Source organism: Leopardus geoffroyi, chromosome E2 (assembly GCF_018350155.1).
Source record: "Leopardus geoffroyi isolate Oge1 chromosome E2, O.geoffroyi_Oge1_pat1.0, whole genome shotgun sequence".
In the NCBI taxonomy this organism is placed as follows: Eukaryota; Metazoa; Chordata; class Mammalia; order Carnivora; family Felidae; genus Leopardus; species Leopardus geoffroyi.
The window spans coordinates 48,647,768-48,672,819 of NC_059335.1; the positions used below are offsets into that span (position 1 = coordinate 48,647,768).

The window sequence follows — 25,052 nt, forward strand, 5'->3', positions numbered from 1 at the left end:
CGCCCACAATCTAATTCCAGAACATTTTCATTACCCCAAAAATAAACTGTATTCATTAGCAGTCACTGTGTATTTCCTGCCCTCCCCCACCCCCAGTCCCTGGGAACCACTAATCTGCTTTTTGTCTCTATGGATTTGTTCCTCTAGACATTTTGTATTAATGGAGTCATATGGTATGTGGCCCTTTATGACTGGCTTCTTTCACTTGGTGTAGTGTTTTCAGGGTTCATTCATCTTGTACCATGTGATAAACTGCATGTTGTCCCCCTAAATTCATATGTTGAAGCCCTAGCCCCGAGTATGATGGTATTTGAGATGGGACTTCTGGGAGGTAATTAGGGTAACTGGGAGGTAGATCAGGGTTAGATAAGGTCACGAGGGTGGGGCCTCATGATGGGATTTGTGCCTTTGTAAGAAGAGACACAGGGGGGACTTCAGCTCAGGTCACGAGCTTGGGCCCTGCATCGGGCTCTCTGCTGTCAGCCCAGAGCCTGCTTCAGATATTCTGTCCCCCTCTCTCTTTCTGCCCCTCCCCCACTCATTCTCTTTTCTCTCTCTCTCTCTCTCTGTCCCAAAATAAATAAATAAACTTAAAAAAAAAAAAAGAGAGACACCAGAGAGTTTGCTAGTGGTTTCTGCGTGCCCCCACAGAGAAGAGATCGTGTGAGCACAAAACGAGAAGGCAACCACCTGCAACAAGGGGAGAGGCCACACCAGAAACCTCCATTCTTGGGGCACCTGGGTGGCTCATTCGGTTAAGTGTCCAACTTTGGCTCGGGTCATGATCTCATGATTCATGAGTTTGAGCCCCTAGTCAGGCTCTGTGCTGACAGCGCTGAGCCTGGAGCCTGCTTAGGATTCTGTGTCTCCTCTCTCTGCCCCTCTCCTGTTCCCACTCCGTGTGTGTCTCTCTCTCAAAAATAGATAAACATTAAAAAAAATTTTTTGTAAAGAAATGAAGAAACCAACCATTCCAGCACACTGATCTCAGACTTCCAGAACCATGAGCAAGTACATTTCTGTTCTTTAAGCCACCCTAACTATGGCATTTTATTATGGCAGCTCAAGCAAACTAAGACATGAGATTTATCAGTACCTCATTCCTTTTTAAAAAAATTTTTAAGGTTTTATTTTTAAGTAATCTCTACACCCAACCTGGGGCTCGAACTCACAACCCCAAGATCAAGAGTTGCACATTCCACCAACTGAGCCAGCAAGGTGCCCCTCCCTTTTATTTTTCTTTTTTAAGGACCAAAACATTTTAACCCCTTAGTTGTTTTTTCCTTTTTTAAAGAGTATTTTAATTTTATTTTATATTTTTTAATGTTTATTTATTTATTTTGAGAGAGAGAGAAAGTGCAAGTGGGGGAAGGGCAGAGACGGGAGTGGGGAGAGAGAATCCCAAACAGGCTCCGTGCTGTAAGTGCAGAGCCCAACTCAGGGTTCGAGCTCACGAACCATAGCACGACCTGAGCCAAAAATCCAGAGTCAGACATTTACCCAATTGAGCCATCCAGGTGCCCGAAGAGGATTTTATTTTATTATTTATTTTTTTCAAGTAGGTTCCACACCCAGTGTGGGGCTCGAACTCACAACCCTGAGATCAAGAATCGTAATCTCTACCAACTGAGCCAGCCAGGTGCCACCCCCATTTTTTTGCCTTTTTAAATAAAGTTAAACAGCCAAACAAAAATTCACAAACTGCTTCCCTGTCCAAGCCGTTCCTCCCTCCCACACCCTTTCCTTCACCTTATTCACACAGACCCAGGGTATCCACATGAGAAGAAGAAACTGTTCCAAGAACATGGAAAACTGAAGAAGAAAGGAGGTGAATTGTGTCCACATTCAAGGTCATGCTGAGCAAGTCTGCACTCTCTGGATTTTGGATGGTTTTCTCTTGCTAGCCAAATTGAAAAAGGAAATTCCCTGGACCAGATGCTTCAAAGCTGAAGGCCCAGCACCACCAAAGAATGCCAAAGAAAATACAGTTGGCATCAAACTCACCCATATTCATGCCCTTCTCACCCAGGTCCTGTCCAATGTCACAGTGACTCTTCTTCTTGGGACCAGTGGGGACAGTAAAAGCTTCTCTGACTTCCTTGAACTTTTTCTCCTCCTCGTTCTAAGCTTCAGCACTGGCTCCCCTGTGCCCATCTGCATGATGCTCCAAGGCTCATTTTTGGTAAGTTTTCTTGATCTTGTCCTCAGAGGCATTCGTGTCCACTCCCAGAATCTTGTAATAATCTTTCCTTTTCTTCACTCCAGCTGTGCATTTTTTAGGAGCTGTATTTGTTCTTATGTTTTCTCCGTCTGCTGCACTTTTCCACAGTCCTGCACTGCCTCTTCATGTTTTTCTGTGCTCATGTTACACTGAGCTCTTCCCATGGAGTATTTTAAGTGAGTGGCATCGAGCTTCACTGCATTTGTGCTGTCTTCTATTGCACCATCTCCTTTCCTAAGCTTGGAATGATCTGTACCCCAATTATAGTAGAGTTCAGCATTTGTTTTTATACTGTTGGGGTCTGTTCCCCAAGGCTTCTGTGTACAGTTCACATGCCAGCTTGTAATTTCCTTCTTTAAATGCTTTATTCCCATCCTCTTTGCTTTAAGTGCTTTGGCATTTCTGCAAGCCAGGTAGTCATTTTGATGATCAGGAGCCATTTGGGAGCCTGTACAAAAAACTGAAGTGCCTTCTCAATACAGTCTTCATCATATAGGCAAAGACCTCATTCCTACACAGCATGCACATTGGTGGAATGTCACTGGCCACAAACTGTGCTTCTGGATAATGACCCAGCATTGCTAAGTAGTATGCTTTGGTGATTTTGAAGCAATGGCAGGCAGGGAACACTCTATGCAGAAAACCACTTTCCGAAAATCCGACTTCTCAAAATCTGTTTCTGTTATTTTCTCATATTCTACGAGCATTCTTGAACTCCCGTTGTGCCTGAGAATTTTTTGATCCAGTTGCAGGACTCTCTGGAAACTGTGACATGCTGCCATGGCACTCCCTAGAGATAGGGGGCATTTGCCTTCCCATAGATGTCCCCAGGGGAAACTGTCATTCAACTTCACTGCTGTGCATCTCCAAAAGTTTCCTGGAACCCTCTGAGCATCATGAAAGTGGCTGCTCAATTCTCACTACAGCTAGAATTTTTAGGACACACATCTTTGTCCTTTTTATAATGGTTACAAGCTTCATTGTAATCTTTCCTGGTATGGTTCACATTTCCTTTTTCCTTGAAAGACTCTGCCTCCCTCCTTACTTCATCGTGGAGCAGCTCTGGTTCTGTCACCACCATTAACACATGGCACTCCGCAGAAACACTGTCTTACCCCTGAGACCATACTTCATTCCTTTTTATCGTCAAATAATATTCCATTGTATGGATACACATTTTCTCTAGTCCTTCACCAGCTGAGGGACATTTGGGTTGTTCTCATTAGGGGGCTATTATGAATAGTCCTGCTATGAACATTTGTGTGGACATGTTTTCTCTTGGGTATATTCCCAGGAATGGGGTTGCCAGGTCATATGGTCACTCTGTGTTTGACTTTTTGAGGGAACCATTCAGTCTGTTTTCCAAAGGAGTTTTCCAAAGTGTATATCCCATCAGCAGTGAATGAGGCTCTGATTTCTCCACAGCCTTGTCAACATTTGTTACTCTTTTTTATTATACCCATCAGTGGGTGCAAAATGTGGTTTCTACTTGTATTTTCCTGATGACTACAGAGCATCTTTTCATGTGCTTATTGGCCATTTATCTCCTTTAGAAAAAAGTCTATTGAAGTCCTTTGCCTGTTTTTAAAATAGATTATATCTTTATTTTTTATTTTTTAAGAATTCATTTTTAAGTAATCTCCACACCTAACATGGGGCTCGAATTCAAGATGCCAAGATCAAGAGTCAGGCATCCCTACCTTTTTATTTTTGAGTTGTAAAAGCTCTTTATACATTCTGGGTTCTAGACTCTCATCAGATACATGATTTGTAACTATGTTCTCCCATTTTGTGGGTTGTCTTTTCACTTTCTTGATAGTGTCCCAGCATGCACAAAAGTTTTTAAATTTGATGAAGTCCAGTTTATCTTTTTTTTGTTCTTTTTTGGTTGTCTTTGCTTTTGGTGTCCCATCTAAGAAACTGTAGCCTAATCCAGGTTTCATTTATCTGCTCTACAGTTTTTTTAGACTCTATATTGTGTATTTCTGCTCTGATCTTTATTATTTCTCTTCTTCTGCTGGGTTTGGGGTGTCTTTGCTGTTCTGCTTCTATTTCCTTTAGGCGTGCTGTTAGATTTTGTATTTGGGATTTTTCTTGTTTCTTGAGATAGGCCTGGATTGCAATGTATTTTCCTCTCAGGACTGCCTTCGCTGCATCCCAAAGCATTTGGATTGTTGTATTTTCATTTTTGATTGTTTCCATATATTTTTTAATTTCTTCTCTAATTGCCTGGTTGACCCATTCATTCTTTACTAGGGTGTTCTTTAACCTCCATGCTTTTGGAGGTTTTCCAGACTTTTTCCTTTGGTTGATTTCAAGCTTCACAGCAATGTGGTGTGAAAGTATGCATGGTATGATCTCAATTCTTGTATACTTATGAAGGGCTGTTTTGTGACCCAGTATGTGATCTATCTTGGAGAATGTTCCATGTGCACTCGAGAAGAAAGTATATTCTGTTGCTTTGGGATGCAGAGTTCTAAATATGTCTGTCAAGTCCATCTGATCCAATGTATCATTCAGGGTCCTTGTTTCTTTATTGATCGTGTGTCTAGATGATCTATCCATTTCTGTAAGTGGGGTGTTAAAGCCCCCATTTATCAATTCTTATCAATTCTTATCAATAAGGTTGCTTATGTTTGTGAGTAATTGTTTTATATATTTGTGGGCTCCTGTATTCAGCACATAGACATTTATAATTGTTAGCTCTTCCTGATGGATAGACCCTGTAATTATTTTTTTTTTAACATTTATTTATTTTTGAGACAGAGAGAGACAGAGCATGAACGGGGAAGGGGCAGAGAGAGAGGGAGACACAGAATCGGAAGCAGGCTCCAGGCTCTGAGCCATCAGCCCAGAGCCTGACGCGGGGCTCGAACTCACAGACCGTGAGATCGTGACCTGAGCCGAAGTCGGACGCTCAACCGACTGAGCCACCCAGGCGCCCCGACCCTGTAATTATTATATAATTCCCTTCTTCATCTCTTGTTACAGCCTTTAATTTAAAGTCTAGTTTGTCTGATATAAGTATGGCTACTCCAGCTCTCTTTTGACTTCCAGTAGCATGGTAAATAGTTCTCCATCCCCTCACTTTCAATCTGAGGGTGTCCTCATGTCTAAAACAAGTCTCTTGTAGACAGAAAACAGATGGGTCTTGGGCGCCTGGGTGGCGCAGTCGGTTGAGCGTCCGACTTCAGCCAGGTCACGATCTCATGGTCCGTGAGTTCGAGCCCCGCGTCGGGCTCTGGGCTGATGGCTCAGAGCCTGGAGCCTGTTTCCGATTCTGTGTCTCCCTCTCTCTCTGCCCCTCCCCCGTTCATGCTCTGTCTCTCTCTGTCCCAAAAATAAATAAACGTTGAAAAAAAAAAAAAATTAAAAAAAAGAAAACAGATGGGTCTTGTTTTTTTTTTATCCATTCTGATACCCTATGTCTTTTGGTTGGCACATTTAGTCCATTTACATTCAGTGTTATTATAGAAAGATATGAGTTTAGAGTCATTGTGATGTCTGTAGGTTTCATGCTTGTAGCAATGTCTCTGGTACTTTGTCTCACAGGATCCCCCTTAGGATCTCTTGTAGGGCTGGTTTAGTGGTGATGAATTCCTTCAGTTTTTGTTTTTTTGGGAAGACCTTTATCTTTCCTTCTATTCTAAATGACAGATTTGCTGGATAAAGGATTCTCAGCTGCATATTTTTGCTGTTCATCACATTGAAGATTTCCTGCCAGTCCTTTCTGGCCTGCCAAGTTTCAGTAGAGAGATCCGTCACGAGTCTTACCGGTCTCCCTTTATACGTTAGAGCATGTTTATCCCTAGCTGCTTTCAGAATTTTCTCTTTATTCTTGTATTTTGCCAGTTTCACTATGATATGTCGTGCAGAAGATTGATTCAAGTTACGTCTGAAGGGAATTCTCTGTGCCTCTTGGATTTCAATGCCTTTTTCCTTCCCCAGATCAGGGAAGTTCTCAGCTATTATTTCTTCAAGTACACCTTCAGCACCTTTCCCTCTCTCTTCCTCCTCTGGAATACCAATTACACGTAGATTATTTCTCTTTAGTGCATCACTTAGTTCTCTAATTCTCCCCTCATACTCCTGGATTTTTTTTCTCTTTTTCTCAGCTTCCTCTTTTTCCATAATTTTATCTTCTAATTCACCTATTCTCTCCTCTGCCTCTTCAATCCGAGCTGTGGTAGTCTCCATTTTATTTTGCAGCTCATTTATAGCATTTTTTAGCTCCTCCTGGTTGTTCCTTAGTCCCTTGATCTCTGTAGCAATATATTCTCTGCTGTCCTCTATACTGTTTTCAAGCCCAGCGATTAATTTTATGACTACTATTCTAAATTCACTTTCTGTTATATTGTTTAAATCCAGTTCATTAGCTGCCGTTATTTCCTGGAGATTCTTTTGAGGGGAATTCTTCCGTTTCATCATTTTGGATAGTCCCTGGAGTGGTACGGAACTGTAGGGCACTTCCCCTGTGCTCTCTTGAATAACTTGCGTTGGTGGGCGGGGACCATTTTTTTTTTTTAAATGACCATTCTTCCTTCACTGGCTGGCATCCTCAGCAAAACTCAGTTGACCATAGATCTAGATGTCCATCTACCTCTATGTCAGTACCACGCTAGCTTGATTTCTGTAGATCTGTAGCAAGTTCTGAACTCTTAAGATTTTTTAATCTCTAAAAGTTTACTTTCTCTTTTTGTTGTTGCTGAAGCAATGGGGTCAATGTCCTATAGACTTACCACATTCTGGATCTGGCTGATTGCATCCTTGGAATGTCATTCAACATATTTATCTCTGCATACCTCAATATTCAAAAAGCTTTATTGGGTTTGAGTATAATTTTCACAGGACATATTGCCTTCCAGCAGGAGGCACATAATGTTTTCTCATCTCAGTGAGCTAATGTTGTGTTCTTTCTCCATGATTCATCTATTACAAAGTTCTCTATCAGCCTTTTACCTTTCATCAAACAGTGAAGATTCTAGCTCTCATCAGTGTTCCATTAGTCAATCCAGGTGGTGCCTTGATGCTTGTATCTTTCCTTCTACGTTTATATTAACGTGATCCTCCTAGAATGGAGAACTTTCCCTCCCCATCTATTTTCTTATCTCAAAGTTTGGTCTGTATGGAAAAATCAGGATAAAAGTCTGATTCTTTCCTTTGACGTACCTACCAGTTTTCAGAATGAGTTCTTTCCTAGAATCCTCCAAAGGTAATTAATGATGATTTTTCAGTATCATTTTAAATTTATTAATTTTTTATTTACATATTTCAACCCATTAAAGTTACTTTTAAGTCAGGTTTATTGAGGAATAATTGACACATACTAAAGTTCATCCTCTTTAAGTGTACAGTTGGATGAGTTTTAATAACTATATACACCAACACATTATTTTAAGATCTGGAACATTTCTATCACCCCAAAAACTTCCCTTGTATCCCTTTGCAGCCAATCCCCTGCCCCACCCTACACCTCTGGCAATCATTTATCCAAATGCTGTCCCTAGTAAGGTTTCTCCCAAAAAATATTATATAAACAGAATTATATAGTATGGTGCCATTTCTGTTGTGTCGTCTTTCATTTAGTAAATGTGTTGGGGATTCAACACATTGCTGAGTGTAGCAGCGGTCTGTTCCTTTTATTACTGAGTAGTAATCCTATTTATTCCACAGTTTGTTTATCCATTTCTGAGTTGACAGACATTTGTGTTGTTTCCAGGTTTTTGCAAGTATGAATAAAGCTATATACATTGGCATCCAGATGGTCCTTCAGTGGACATATATTTTTATTTTTGTTAGGGAAATACCTAGGAGTGAGTCACTAGGTCATATGATAGCTGGAGATTAAACAATAAGAAATTGTCAAGCTGTTTTCCAAAGTGGCTTTTGTTATTCTTCTTGATGTTCAAATTATTTCATCATTAGGCTAGTGGGAGCTCCTTCCAGTAAGGTCTTGTCCTACTGACAGGGCTCCAGGAGTCTTCAATAACTTCCTTGCTTTCAAGTATGACTGAGATTCCAGCCTCATCTTGGACATTTCTGCCTTAGACTAGAAATCAGCTACTTTTCCAAGGAACTCTTTTAGCGGGGACTGGTACTTAGAAACCACACCCTGAACACCAGGAGTGCTTATGACTACCTGATTCAGTGTCTATAGGCTTTTCAGGTGGACAGACTTAGGCAGTTAAAGTTTTTAAGAAACAGAAAAATAAATCATTAACTTATAGATAAGTCATTAGAATTATAAGGGTTTTTTAACTTCTTCTTTGAATTATTTGCATTTCTTTTGTCTTGTGCTGAAAATCTTGTTTCTTGTGCTGAAAATCTTGTTTCTTAATGAGACTTAAGATGATTACTTGTTTTATCCTTCGATATGGATAGTAGTTTCAAAATGGTAACACTGATATTATAATTTTTTAAGTGTTTATTTTGTTTTTTTAACACTTTTTAAATATTTATTTTTGAGATAGAGCACAAACAGGGAAGGGACAGAAAGAGAGGAGGGCATAGAATCTGAGGCAGGCTCCAGGCTCTGAGCTGTCAGCACAGAGCCCAACACAGGGCTCAAACTCACGAGCTATGAGATCATGACCTGAGCTGAAGTCGGGTGCTTAACCGACTGAGCCACCCAGGCACCCTAAATGTTTATTTATTTTTGAAAGAGAGAGACGGAGTGCGAGCAGGGGAGAGGCAGAGAGAGAGGGAGACACAGAATCTGAAGCAGGCTTCAGGCTCTGAGCTATCAGCACAGAGCCTGATGCAGGGCTCAAACCCACAAACCATGAGATCATGCATGACCTGAGCCTAAGTCAGACGCTTAACCCACTAAGCCACCCAGGTGCCCCTAACACTGATATTGTAATTTAATAAGACAAGTCGATGCTACCTTGAGATCATAAAAGCCATATATGAATGACCCAACACTAATATCATCCTCAATGGGGAAAAACTGAGAGCTTTCCCCTTAAGGTCAGGAACAAGACAGGGATGTCCACTCTTGCTACTGTTATTCAACATATTGGAAGTCTTAGCCTCTGCAATCAGACAACACAAAGAAATAAAAGGCATCCAAATTGACCAGGAGGAGGTCAAACTTTCACTCTTCGCAGATGACATGATACTCTATATGGAAAACCCTAAAGATTCCACCAAAAAACTGCTACAATTGATTCATGAATTCAGCAAAGTGGCAGGATATAAAATCAATGCACAGAAATCAGTTGCATTCCTATACACCAACAATGAAGCAACAGAAAGAGAAATCAAGGAATCGATCCCATTTATAGTTGCACCAAAACCCATAAAATATCCAGGAATAAATATAACCAAAAACGTGAAAAAATCCATACACTGAAAACTACAGAAAACTTATGAAAGAAATTGAAGAAGACACAAAAAAATGGAAAAAGATTCCATGCTCCTGGATAGGAAGAACAAATATTGTTAAAATGTCGATACTACCAAAAGCAATCTACATATTCAATGCAATCCCTATCAAAATAACACCAGCATTCTTCACAGAGCTAGAACTAACAATCCTAAAATTTGTATGGAACCAGAAAAGACCCCGAATAGCCAGAAAAAGAAAACCAAAGCAGGAGGCATCACAATCCTGGACTTCAAGCTATACCACAAAAGCTGTAATCATCAAGACAGTATGGTACTGGCACAAGAACAGACACTCAGATCAATGGAACAGAATAGAGAACCCAGAAATGGACCCACAAATATGTGGCCAACTAATCTGTGACAAAGCAGGAAAGAATATCCGATGGAAAAAAGACAGTCTCTTCAGCAAGTGGTGCTGGGAAAACTGGACAGCGACATGCAGAAGAATTAACCTGGACCACTTTCTTACACCATACACAAAAATAAACTCAAAATGGATGAAAGACCTCAATGTAAGATAGGAAGCCATCAAACTCGAGGAGAAAGCAGGCAAAAACCTCTTTGATCTTGGCCACAGCAACTTCTTACTCAACACGTCTCCGGAGGCAAGGGAAATGAAAGCAAAAATGAACTACTGGGACCTCATCAAAATAAAAAGCTTCTGCACAGTGAAAGAAACAATCAGCAAAACTAAAAGGCAACCGACAGAATGGGAGAAGGTATTTGCAAACGACATATCAGATAAAGAGTTAGTATCCAACATCTATGAAGAACTTACCAAACTCAACACCCAAAAAACAAACAACCAGTGAAGAAATGGACAAAAGACATGAAGAGTCACTTCTCCAAAGAAGACATCCGGATGGCCAACCGACAGATGAAAATGCTCAACATCACTCATCATCAGAGAAATACAAACCAAAACCACAATGAGATACCAAGTCACACCTGTCAGAATGGCTAACATTTACAACTCAGGCAACAACAGATGTTGGCGAGGATGCAAAGAAAGAGGATCTCTTTTGCACTGCTGGTGGAAATGCAAACTGGTGCAGCCACTCTGGAAAACAGGATGGAGGTTCCTCAAAAAACTAAAAATAGAACTACCCTACAACCCAGCAATTGCAGTAGTAGGCATTTATCCACGGGATACAGGTGTTTCGAAGGGACATGTTTCAAAGGGACACGTGCACCCCTATGTTTATAGCAGCACTATCAACAATAGCCAAAGTATGGAAAGAGCCCAAATGTCCACCGATGGATGAATGGATAAAGAAGATGCGGTATATATATATGCATACATACACACACACACACACACACACACAATGGAGTATTACTCGGCAATCAAAAAGAATGAAATCTTGCCATTTCCAACTACATGGATGGAACTGGAGGGTATTATGCTAAGTGAAATTAGTCAGAGAAAGACAAAAAACATAAGACTTCACTCATATGAGGACTTTAAGAGACAAAATAGATGAACATAAGGGAAGGGAAATAAAAATAATATAAAAACAGGGAGGGGGACAAAACAGAAGAGACTCATAAATACAGAGAACAAACAGAGGGTTACTGGAGGGGTTGTGGGAGGGGGGATGGGCTAAATGGGTAAGGGGCACTAAGGAATCTACTCCTGAAATCATTGTTGCACTATATGCTAACTAATTTGGATGCAAATTTTAAACAATAAAAAATAAAATTTTGAAAATAATAAGAAAAAAAAAGACAAGTCCATGTAGTTTAAGATTTCTTTCTATTTTCTTCTATCTTTAGTTATCTCCCCAATGGAACTGTTAGTCAAAGAACCATGCATTTCCATGTGTTTGTTATTTTTAGGGATTTAATTTTTTTTTTCATTTTAATTATATAAAACACATAATTGCTAAATACAAACTATAAAAAGTATGTTCAGAAAGTTCTAGCTTCCAGTCCCTATCTTTCTCCCACATTATTTCTCTCTCCCTTGAGATAAAACATTTTTATTAGCTTTATCCTTAAACTTTTTATATTTTAAAATAGAAACATGTTTTTCATAGTTTGTCTTTTTGCCTACAAAAGGTTGCATATTATTTTTTAAAACATACTGCTTTTTAAAAACTTTTTATTTTAAAATAAAACACACATCAGGTTGCCTGGCTTGCTCAGTAACTAGAGTATGTGACTCTTGATCTCGGGATTGTAAGTTTGAGCCCCATGCCAGGTGTAGAGATTACTTAAAAATAATAATAATAATATAAAATAAAATATCCAAAATAAAATATTAACATATTAAATATTTAAAATAAACACAGATACATATAGGATAAAACAAATGTAGAGACAACCATGCCTTACAACAACCACCCAATCAAGAAATAGAAAGGTTGGCCAGGCACCCAAAAAGCCCCCCCATGAGACCTATCCCAATCACAGCTCTCCCAAAAAAAGTAACCACCATCCCATAATAGCATTCACATTGTTGGTTTCTTTATGGCTTTATCAACCACACTTTTTATCAAGTGTGCATCCCTCAACACTATAGTTTTTAAGCTTTGTCCTTTTTTAAAATTTCACATAACTTTTAGATCTCTTTTAATCTATGGGGTTTCTCCTCCATCCCATTCTTTCTCTTATAATTCATCTATTGAAGAACCCAGGATATTTGCTCTCTAGAGTATCTCCAGTCCAGACTTTGTTGACCGCACACTCACAGTATAATTCAATACGTTCCTTTGTCCTCTGTTTCTGCATATTGGCAACTGGCTCAGACTCAAGCTCAAACCCTTTGTCCCCACTATAAGTGGAACTGGGATATTTCAACAGGAGGTGTGTAATGTCTCTGATATTCATTCTTTTCTGATGGTGACAGCCACTGATGCTTAATGTCTACACCCATTAATTCATCAAGGGTTGCTAAGTGTGATATTCTCACTTACTTTGCTATCTGATCAAGCCTTTTCCCACAAAGCAAGCAGAGGCAGCAACCAATTAGCAGTTTTGCCAAGATGTCTGATAGGATGGAAATGTTTGCTTTCCTCCCACATCCAACCTCTCTATGAAATCAGAAAGGGCTTCAGGCCTGTGTGATCTGTTTTCAAATGCTTGTTTCCCAGACAAAACTGGGTGGGACCCAGACATGCAGTGCCTTAACCCTTGTGATCCAAAGTCACCTGGAAGATTCTATCAGTAAGAACCACTCCTGGGTCCACAGACCAAATGCTTGCAGCAAGCTGAACATTTCTGGCAGGTGCTGCATGTATGTAATCACCAGTAGCAGCCCATCTGGGAGGCTTGGCACCCATGCCAGATCCCTAGGGCATCACCCAAGCTGGCATATTGTCTTGGATGAAGCAAAACATGAACACCTGCCCAGTACCACAGATGACCGAAGCACTCAAACAGGAAGATGAGTTACACAGCCTCTTCTCGGAGCCAGGTGTCTAGCACAACACTGTTTGGGCCATATTTATATATACTGAGATATATTCCTCTAAATGTACTCACCTTTTTACTTAAATTAATTTGTAAAGAAAACTTTATAACACTTTCATCAAAAGAAAAAGAGTTCTTGCTTGCCAAAATGGAAAAGGGACATCAAGGAAAGCAAAACAATGTCATTAAGTCCTGGTGAGAAAGCTTTGCCTGCTGAAGGCTCTGAGCTAGGGATCTGGCTCCCTCTTTTCAGAAAAGAGAGATGAGCAAGGGTTAGAACAGTGTTTAAAATATATTGGCACAGACTCTTTTCCCCAGAGTAGTAGTTCTCAACCAGGAGCTGGGCTCTGTCCCCCAGGTGATATCTGGCAATGTCAAGAGGTATTTTTGGTTGTCACAACTAAGGGTGGGACTGCTACTGGCATTTAGTGCATGTAGGCCAGAGATGCCGCAAACACCCTACAATGCACAGAGCAGCCCCCGATGGCAAAGAATTTTCCAGCCACAAATGTCAATAGCGCTCAGGCTGAGAAACCCTTCCTAGGAAAGAAGGGTTGAAAAAGAACAGAAAGTAATTTCCTCAGGGGATCCAGTGTTACTTAATGCAGAATCCGGGCATCCTGTAACACCATCCAACATTAACCAGGGCTACAATGCCTCACTTAGAGAAAACTATAAACGAAGAGATGTCATGGAAGCAAGGTGAAAGAATGCTGTTATCAGAAGGCTCGTCTCAGAGGAGCCCGCCCACCCAGTAGCAGTACTCGATGCCATTCTTATAGTCACCATTGTACTAAGCGTCTACTATGTGCAGCCACTGTGCTAGGAACGAGTAAGTTATGATTCCAGTAAGAAGCACACAGACCAGTGGGGGAGGCAACAGGTAAATAACTGCGTAGAAAACAGTATCATAGGAAAGTGTGTGCAGTTAAAGAGAAGATGAGGAACACTAACCAGGGGACCCTGGGCTGAGTGTGGGGTCAGGAGACAGGAAAGGTTTCCAAGCGAAGGCAATGATTCCAGTTCTTAACCCTCCAAGAAGCTCCCTCTGGTTGGAAGCAGGGCTGTGTCAAAAGCAATGCATGGTTTCCAGAGTGCAGGGGTCCAAACACTTTTAGCACTAACTTGTAGTATGGATAAAGATCCATAAATATACCCTAAAATAATTTTAAAGAAGAAGGAAAGCTGGACGCCTGGAATATCTATTGCATTGCTATTTACATTTGAAGAAAGAAAACTGGAAATGACTTTAATGTCAAACCACGGGAAAGCGGTTGGCATAATGTGAGAACTAATTGCTATTTTTTGAGTGCTAACCATGTGCCAGTGGGTTTACGTCTGGTATAGCAAAATGATTATGCCTTTTTCTCCTTGTGGCACCTCTGTGAATTAACCCTCCCATTTACTGAGAAAAGCCAGACTCAGAGAAAACAGGACAAAGGAGTCCTTTCAACCAGTACTGCAGAAACTATTGAACATCCCTGGACAAATAACCTAAAACTACAAAAATTCTGGAAGAAAACCTAGGAGTAAATCTTTGTGGCTTTCAGGTGGACAAAATTTTCTTAACCATGAAACCAAAACCACACACCATTTTTAAAAAATGGGAATGAGGGAGGAGAAACAAGAACATGTTAGAATTACGTTATGTTATCAGAGTATTCATTTTTGTGACCATCCATTTATGGCAGGTAATATTTAAACAAACATGAGCTAAGTTTCTAAAATGTGAATGACCTAAGGAAAAAACATGCAGGTAAGATAGAGACTCTGAAGCTACAAACGCCTGAGTTCGAATTCTGGCTCCACCTTGCAGCAGGAGAGGTGAAGATTCTCTTCTCGCCTCAGGCTCATCTGTAAAATGCGCTTGATATCAAATTCCAGCCTCAAAGGGTTATGTGGGGATTTGCAGAGTTTCTGTGTATGGAAAGCTCAGAACATGAGCTGGTGTAGTGTGCACAGTAGCTCAGTATTTACCATTATTATTATTCACTATTATAAATAGCAGTAAAAATGAGTTTTGGAAAACTTATGCCTCCTCTTTTATTTTTGAATGATTTCCTTTATTGCTGTTGCTTTTGCACCATCAATAGAGATCTGTGAGGAAAACACTTTACTGGATTGTGAAAGAAGAAAGAAACTCAGTGTGGAACTGGTCACATGGGACCCCTGAACGCTCTAAACAGCTCCTGCTTTAAGAAAGCTGCTGCTGTCCCTCTGAAGAACTCTGACCTCTGACCTCCAGCCCTTAAGCTCAACCTCTGACCCCTGACAAGCAAGGAGACTCAAGAGTGGAAGAACAGAGAGTGGAGACTCCATACTAGCGTTGTTCTTGGAAGAAAGGGATAGGGGACAAAGGGACTCCAGCAAACCTTAGTGCGTGAAAACTTCCCTGGAACAACAGAATAACAGAAAACACAACAAAGCAAACAGGAATGAGGTAGAAGCCAGTAGCTGGAGGGTCTTTAGCCTGACAGGGACGTGGAGGGACACGTCGGCAGAGGGTCATCCTCTCTATGCAGCAAATAACTATCACCTAAAAATAACTCAGTTCACGAGGATGGGGAACAGCTGTAACTCTCACACGTTACCCTTGAGAATGTAAACCAGTACAATCATTTCGGAAGACGGTTTGTCAATTCTAATGAAGCTAAACACATACCTGCCCTATGGTGAAGAAATTCTGCTCTGAGGGAGCCTCGGAATTAAAGACTGCAGAAAAATCTGGTCAGGGGCCAAGAGCGTTGGGCCAGCTCTTCTTCATTAACTCTATAAATGTATTATCTGAAATATCAACCTTCAGGAATCTTTCATTCCTTTGCTTTCTGTAGCCCAGACGCTGACAAATGGACATTTTTTTTCTTCATATTTTGTTTCATCTTAGAAGCCCCTGCTCTTGAGAACGTGCTGCTCACTTGCCTAAGCACACCCTGAAGGCATCTGCATGAGGACTGAGGGCAGCAAAGGTCATGGAGGTCACTGGGGGGGGGGGAACCACCTGGCCCAATCCCCCCTGGATGCTTTAATCCCCAATCAGGCTCTCCCATGTGTTTTTTAAAGTTTATTTACTTACTTTTGACAGAGAGACAGAGAGTGTGAGCAGAGACGGAGGGTCAGAGAGAAAATTCCAAGCAGGCTTCACTCTGTCAGCATGCAGCCCATCGTGGGGCCCAAACTCACAAACCCCGAGATCATGACCTGATCCGAAATCAAGAGTTGGACACTCAACCAACTGAGTCACCCAGGCGCCCCTCTCCCACATTTACTGCCAAGGAACTTGCCATGTATTAAACTTGTTGAATCCTCATAACAAGGCTAGAAGTAGGAACTGTTATCATCCTCACTTTTTGATGAGAAAACTGAGGACGAGAGGGGTAAAGTAACTTGTCTAAGATCACACAAGTAGTAGGAAATTGAAGAGTCAGGATTTAAGCCGAGACAAACTGGCCTAGAAGCTACTGTCTTAACCACCGGGCTGCACTGCCACATGGATGCCTCTTCTATGGATTGGGCACTGCATCCCTCCAGTGACCAAGCCCCAGACTCTTTTAACATTTTTCCCCCTTCTTGAGAAAAATTAGGACAGTGAATCCCAAGTTGTATTTATAATAACCCAGAGAGTCTAAAGCCCATTGCAACATCCTCTGTAGCAGTACATAAACAAAACTGAGTATAATAAACATTGTTTAGTTATGTTTTTTGGGGGTTTTGATGTTTTGTTTTGAAATTAATCATAACAACAGAGATAAAATGAAAAAGGCGAAAATCATGCAGTTTTTCCTAAATTGCTAAACTGTTGGAAAACCCCAGTTTCTTTTTTCTATTTTTTTTTTTAAGTAAGCTCTACACCCAATGTGGGGCTTGAACTCATGACCCCAAGATCAAGAGTTACATACTGTACTGACTGAGCCACCTAGGCACACCAACCTGAGTTTCTATTGCCATTACACCAGGAAAGAGTTTGGAGCTGGGTTTCCTGGAAGAGAACCAAACCAATGTCTCCTTACTTCAGGAAAGGCCACATCAGCCCATATGTAATGACTGTAATGTCCACAGACTCTCTCCACAGTGGCAATTGACTCAGTCAACAAAGCGTCTCCAGTAGGGTGGCATAGCACATTAAGAGACCACAGAGAACTTATTTATTTATTTATTATTAGGAGTGCAAGGATGGTTCAATATTAGGAAAACTTTTTTTGTAAATTCTATTTTTTAATGTTTTTTAAAATATTTATTTATTTTGAGAGAGAGAGAGAGCATGCACATGCAAGAGTGGGGGAGGGGTGGGGGAGGGGGAGAGAGAGAGAGAGAGAATCCCAAGCAGGTTCCATGCTGCCAGCACAGAACCCCAGGTGGGTTTTGAATTCACTATGAACCATGAGATCATGACCTGAGCTGAAATCAAGCGTGGAACACTTAACCAACGGAATCGAGCCCCAATATTAGGAAACTTCTTAATACAACATAATAATAGATTCTAGGAGATCCATAAATGTAACAAACATTTGACAAACTTCAACACCATTTTCTGATTTTAAAAAATCCTCATTAAAGTAGAAAATAAATAATTCCTTAACACTGTAAAACAAAACTCAGATAAAAGCCAGTATTTTGTTTAACTGGAAGACACCAGAAGCATTCTCACTAAAGTCAGAGCACAGGCACATGTGCCTACGACCATTATACAGAAGGTTCTAGTCAGTGAAATTAAATAAGCTAAAAAAAATCAGAGATATAAGAATTGGATAAGAGGTAAAATTGTTTCCATTTATATATGGTATGATTATAAGCTTAGAACATCCAAGAGATTTGACTAAGAAACTACTACAAACAAGAGACAGAAAAAGACTCCACAAAAAAGAGAAAACATCTAGGAATAAACTTATCAAAAAATATGCAACGTATTTACTAAAAACCGGTAAACAATACTGAAGGACATAGAAGATTTCTTCTTTTTTTTAATGGCACAACATATGTTCTTGGATAGGAAGGTTCAACACCATAATATGTATGTCCATTCTCTGAAGTTAATGTGAAAATTTAAAGCAATCTTAATACATTTCACAAAAGAGGATATTTAAGTGGCCAACACATGTATTTTTTAAAGTGCTCAAACTTGGGGCAGCTGGGTGGCTCAGTCAGTTAAGGGTCTGACTTCAGCTCAGATCATGATCTCACAGTTCGAGCCCCGTGTCAGGCTCTGTGCTGACAGCTCAGAACCTGGAGCCTGCTTCAGATTTTGTGTCTTCCTCTTTCTCTCTATCTACCCCTCCCCTGCTCAGGCTCTGTGTCTCTCTCAAAAATAATAAACATTAAAAAAATTTAAAGTGCTCAAACTCATCAGTCATTACAGAAGTGAAAATTAAAACCATAATTAACTACCAAAGGCACACTAGAATGAATGAAATTTAAAACACCAACAAAACCAAGTGTTGCAAGGATGTGGCATAACTGGAATACTCATATACCACTGGAAGGAGGGTAAACTGTTACACATCTATTTGCAAAACTGGGTTGGTGACATTTTCTGAAGTTGAACACATGCATATCCCATGGCCCAGACATTCCTCTTGTAAGTAAATATCCAACAGAAATGTGTATATATGGACACCAAAAGCCCAGTGTTATACCAAAAGTTGCCCACGGCCATAGCCATGTTATTCATGATAGCCAAAAACTCAAACAACTTAAATGTCCATCAACAAGAGAAAAGATAAATAAACCTCACAGATATACTGTGGAGCAAAGAAGCCATCCATATATAAAAGAGTACATGTATATAAAAACAACAACAACAAAGTCAATCTATGACATAAGAAATGAGGATGATGACTACTTTTCAGAAGAGGGTGAGGTCTAGGGGGGCTTCTGCACATTGCTAATGCTCTAGTTTTAGATCTGAGTAATAGTTTACTATATGTTTGCTTTATGATAACTTATCAAGCTGTATACTTACAATTTATTCACTTCTTTGTATGTGTGTTATACTTCAGTTTTTATTAAAGCAATTCAAATAAAAACACCAACACGTGTGTGTGTAATTAGATATTAGATTTTAAAGTTCAAATAGAAAAATAAGCAAGAATAGTCCAAAAGAGAACTAAAAATAAGGGGAGCAGTCCTTCCATATATTAATATATTTTTTTAAGTATTATAAACCTTAGCAAGCAAAACAGTGGGAACATGAATGAACATGAATCAATAGAAACCAATGCAAAAGACTAGCAAAATCTGGAAGAGACTCCCATACCGTGAAAAAAGAGCTAAAATGATAAAGCAGCTTCTCATTTCACAAGGAAAAGATAGCCAATGGGGCAGGGGATTGGATCTATACCTCACAGCATGCATCAGGATAAATTACAAATGGATCAACATCTGAATGTGGAAATGATAGAAGAAAACAAAGGACATGTCCTGTTATCTTAAAGTGGGGAAGACTTTCGTACCAATAAGTCAACATTCAGAAGCCATAAAAGAAATGAATGATAAATCTGACTGCTTAAAAATAAAAATTATACATACAAAACAAAAAAAGCATCCACAAAATGAAAAAAATGCTAAACTGGACAGAGCTTGTATCAAAGGCAAAAGGGTAATCACCCTAAAATAGATAAGCACCTCCTAGAAATAAAAAAGGCAACTACCTAATTTTGAAAATAAGCAAAGGCTGAACAAAGAATAAAAGATGCAAAAGAATAGACTCTTAACTGGGGCGCCTGGGTGGCTCAGTCAGTTAAGCATCAGACTCTTGATTTTGGGTCAGGTCATGATCTCCTAGTTAGTGAGTTGGAGCCCCATGTCAGGCCCTGTGCTGACAGCATGGGCCTGCTTGGGATTCTCTGTCTACCTCTCTCTCTGCCTCTTTTTCTTTCTTTCTTTCTTTCTTTCTTTCTTTCTTTCTTTCTTTCTTTCTTTCTTTCTTTCTTTCTCTTTCTCTCTCTCTTTTTCTTTCTTTCTTTCTTTCTTTCTTTCTTTCTTTCTTTCTCTTTCTTTCTTTTTCTTTTCTTTTTTCTTTTCTTCCTTCCTTCCTTTCTTTCCCCCCTCTCTCTTTCAAAAATAAATAAACTTAAAAAAAAAAAAAAAAAAACAAGACTGTTAACTACAGAGAACTGATGGCTACCAAAGAGGAGGTAGGTGGGAGATGGGTGAAATAAGTGATGGGGATTAAGAGTACACTTATCGTGATGACACTGAGTGAGGTATAGAAGTGTTGAATCACTATATTGTACACCTGAAACTAATATAACACTGTATATTAATTACACTGGAATTAAATTTTTAAAAACAAATGAAAAATAAATTTATTGTGGTAGTCGTTTCACAATGTATGTAAGTCAAACCATTACGCTATACACCTTAAATTTATATGATGTAGGGGAGCCTGGGTGGCTCAGTGGGTTAAGCATCTGACTTCAGCTCAGGTCATTATCTCATGGTTTGTGGGTTCAAGCCCCATGTTGTGCTGTGTGCTGACAGCTCAGAGCCTGAAGCCTGCTTCAGATTCTGTGTGTGTCTCTCTCTGCCCCTCCCCTGCTCATGTTCTGTCTCCCTCTGTCCCTCAAAAATAAATAAAAACATTAAAAAAAATTTTAAATAAATCTATACAATGTATGTTAATTATATCTCAATAAAACTGAAAATATGTTTAATTTTAAACCCCCCCCCCAAAAAAAGCAAAGAAAGAATATGAGTAAATCAACCACAGAAAAACAAATAGAAATGGTCCTTAAAGATATCTGTCATGACTTTAAAACTTTTCATAACAAATTTAAATTAAGACTCTGTTGGGGCAATTTTTCACCTATCAGATTGGTAAAAGTCCAGTGATGTGACAATTTATTGCATCAGCGAAGATGTGGGAAAATAGTAACTTCTCATCCAAAGCTGGCAGAGGTGCACATGGGTACTAACCTTATGATGAAGGACAAGTTGCCAATATCTCCTGAAATTACAAATGCAGATACCTAGAATCCCATTTCTGGGAATCTATACCGCATATATAATATACACCTGCAAAAAGCCACACGTACAAGCAGTGTCTATCATAACAGACTGGATACAACCTGAGTATTCACCACACAATAGAACAGTATATATTCAGTGAGGCAAGCAAGACATGAAGTGTGTGTTCTAGTTTGTAAACTTGTGTTCAGCAGAGGTAGCAAAGCATTTTTTATATATACACATATGTATGTGTGTATATATATATATATATATATATATATATATGTATGTTTCTCCATGGAAATACAAGCATATACAAATATATATAATATATAGAAATATATACACTTGCATATACTTTACACATATTTTGCATAAAGAAATTCTGTATTAGAATAATTCACACTAAAGTATGAATGACTGGCAGCTCAGAAATTCCCAGAAATAGTGCATCCTTTAAAGGATTTATTGTTAATAAATAAATAAATACATCTGTATTTTGATGGACTTCTTGTCAGAGTGATAAAGTGAACTGGAAAAATGCACATACGGCAAGTCCAGAGATTTTGGGAGTTATGAGGGCAGCCATGTATCAGGATATTCCTCAGCTTTCCCAAGGATCAGCTTCAGTTAGATTAGACCCAATAAACTGAAAACATGTGCATGGGAGAGGGTGCTGGGTGGTTATGGAACAGGAGTAAAAGAAAAACTTTCAGTACAGCCCCTTTTTACAAGATGTTTAAAATATGAATGTATTATCTAATCAAAACAGTGAATGGTAAACGAGCTGCAGTTCATGAGCTCTTAAGCTTTGATCAAGACCCACAAGATCAACCCCAGCACCTGTTCCAAGAGCCTCTGTCATTTATAATCAGGTAATTGTTAAATATTTACTAAGAGTTTTATGACCCCGTACAGCTCACTGACTTTGGCAGAAACGTCAATATCACAAAACATTGAGCAACTTGTTTCACCTTCCTTAAGCTTCAGTTTCATAACATAACAAAGATAAGGAGAAAACCACATCACAAAATTGCTGTGAGGCGCTGGTAGGTAAGCGTTTCAGGAAAGCAGCACAGAACAAGCTCTGCCGACAACAGACGCTGCACAGCCACACCACGGCTAGAATCCTCTTAGACTTGAACTTCAGTCCCTCTCAAAGGTCAGTGTGCTTAAGAGTCACTGGGACAGGTTGTGAAAACACAGGCTCCCGGTCCCCACCCTCAGACATGCAATTCAGTAGGTCCGAGGCCCATGAACTTGTATTTCTAACGAGCTTCTACTCCAGGGAGATGTGGAGGCAGTTTGAGGATACATTTGAGTAATGTATCAAGGAGTCAAGGGACAGAGCATCTTAAACTGTGATGTGTGAATGGATTCCTTGAGAAACCTGTTAAAATACAGATTCTGATTCAGAAGGTCTACAGTGGGGCCTGAGGCTCTGCATTTCTAAACAAGCTCCTAAGTGTAGGTGATACTGGTCTGCAGAACACCCACTGAGTGCCAAGGTTCATGGAATAGCCACCTCCAATCATTTTACAGACAGAAAACTGTGAAGAAAAGTAACTGATTTGCCTAAAGTCCCCTGGATGGTAAGGGCAGAAGCCAGATGAGGCTGAGTCCAGGGTGGCTCCTCAGGATTGCCTCCCTGAGCCGTCCCCAGAACTACCCTGAAAAATCACACGAACCAGGGGTACCTGGGTGGCTCAGTGGTTAAATGTTTGACTTCAGCTCAGGTCATATCACAGTCCGTGGGTTTGAACCCTGCGTCAGGCTCTGTACTGACAGCTCAGAGCCTGGAGCCTGCTTCAGATTCTGTGTCCCTCTCTCTCAGCTCCCCCACAACTCACACTCTGTGTCTCTTTCTCTCAAAACTAAATAAAACATTTTAAAAAATTAAAATAAATAAAAAATTGCACAAACCAATGAGTGATGCAAACCCTTTAGTAGATAGAGTAGAAATTTACTAAATCCTAGAAAGTCCTCCACTTTTCTGAGAAATAAGCCACACACGAGGGGGTTTACTTAGCTCAGATTACCAGTCTGTTCTTTTTTAAAATGCACTTTTAGCAAAATTATTTCTTCAGCTTTAGCACTTTCTCTTTCAGTGACACACTTTCGACAGGCCCTGCTGTAGGAACCTGAGGAAGACACTAAGCATTTCTCAGCTTGGGTGGCCTGATTATGGGGAGATAAGGGTAGAGAGAAGCAGATCCCTGGGACAGCTAAGGAATCTCCTGATATATGTCTCCCTTGTGACCTCAAAACCCATAGACTTGTGCTTTTTTACATTTTTCCAACTCACTTTATCACCCTGAAAAAAAGCCCATCAAATTACAGATTTACTTGGGGGTGCGTGGATGGCTCAGTTGGTTAAGTGTCCGACTTCAGTTCAGATTATGATCTCACCATTTTTTAGTTCGAGCCCCACGTTGGGCTCTCTGCTGTCAGCAGAGCCTGCTTTAGATCCCTCTCTCTCTCTCTGTCCCTCCCCTATTCGTGCTCTCTCTCTCTCAAAATAAATATGTTTCTATTACAGATTTATTTGGATTAACAAACATCTTCTTTTCAGGATGCATGGTCTCTGAGCTGCCAATCTCTCTCACTTTAGAGTGAATTATGCTGAAAGAAAGGGAAAGGGGTGGAATTCAGGAAACTAAGGTCTCTGGACTAATGAAGGTAGACAGAGACTTACCTGAGATGAAGCTTGATCTGGGAGCACAACTGCCAGTAAAGCACAGCTGTGGCCTTGGCCTCTGCACCACATTCACCAGCAGGCCCCACCCCACCCTGGTTCCTCCAGACTGTGCATGGTTTGTGGACCAGCTCTGCCACTAACTTGTGTGATTGAGTAAATCACACAGTTTTAGAGACTTTCAGAGCTGGAAGGAACAATGATCCCCTGGTCCTCTGATCCCTGAGCCCCAATTTCTAAACCAAAGAATACCTGGTTTCCAATGGCCTGCCTGAGGTTGGCTTCCCCAGAAGCAGAGCCTGAGACAGGGGTTCAGCATCACATGAGTCGCTGAGAGCTTGCTCTCAGGAGAAACCTGTGAGGAAGTGTTGGGAGCAGGATAGAGAAGGTCAGTCCCAGAGGCTCTGAACCATTTTTAAATAGCACCACAGAGTACCCTCTCCAGCTGAGACAAGAAAGCTGGGCCCTCACTCAGTCAGTGGCCCCCCTGGGTTGTGGAGGGGTGTAACCTCCCAAGTATCTCTGGCAAGATGGCTTGGAGAAAGAGGCAGTTCTGCTGTTGTTACAGGCCCTCCCACCCCACAGCAGCTGGAAAATTGGTTACAGCCATTGGTGAAGGGGATCTGGAGGGCGCTAACCCTTGCCTCCTGTTTAGAGAGCACCTCAGATGTGTTTCTAAAAGAGGCCCCAAAAATCACAAAAGGGAGAAAGTAAAGGAAGAATACAAGTTTTGTTTTGTTTTGTTTTCATTTCCAGAAGAATTTTGGAATCTGCACTTAGAGTACATCTTAACTGCTCCCCTGACTTCCCGGCAGGCTACAAAGTGACCCTTCCCTCAGCTCCACCCACTATCCCCACACTGACTGCCCTGCCACAAATCAGACTGACTCGTGAAGGACTTTGCCCGTTCCCTCTGCCTAAATGTTCCAGCCCAGATTTTTTGCCCAGCTGACTCCTTCTTGTCAACTCAAACATCACCTGTACAGAAAGGCCTTCTCTGCCCACCTCAGGTCATTCCTTGTCCCACACCTCTGTGGTACTTCTGCATAGTACCGGCCACTGTGTCATTACCTTAACTGTGTTCATTTGTGGGTTATCTGTCTTTCCTCGAGGAGGAACCTTGTTCTGTTCTCACCACTATGTCCCTGGAGCCTGATGCCAGCTTTGCACATAGGAGACCAGAACATCTGTTGAAAAACGTCTGAGTGAATGAACTGGACATTTGGACCAGACGCTGAAATACCATCAGAGAAGGCCTAGGTCAGTTAAATACTCTGTACTCCAGAAGCAGGAGGAAAACTGGGCAGGATGAGGAAGGAAAGAATCCATCAAGAGTTTCCTTGGCTACCTGGTTCCTGTCTCCTCCCCCAGCTCCCTCTCTCAGATCAC

The 25,052-nt window shown here is 40.6% G+C and overlaps 1 protein-coding gene and 1 pseudogene across 1 annotated transcript in view; both read right to left on the reverse strand.

Annotated features, from left to right (window-relative positions):
- IL34 (interleukin 34) overlaps nucleotides 1-23,683 on the reverse strand; it is a 42,086-nt gene extending 18,403 nt beyond the window's left edge. Inside the window, exon 1 of the mRNA XM_045443490.1 lies at nucleotides 23,664-23,683. The gene's annotated coding sequence lies outside the window, so the exon portion shown is untranslated. The remainder of the gene's footprint in view (nucleotides 1-23,663) is intronic.
- LOC123579432 lies at nucleotides 1,895-3,854 on the reverse strand (annotated as a pseudogene).
- Nucleotides 23,684-25,052: the final 1,369 nt, after the last annotated feature.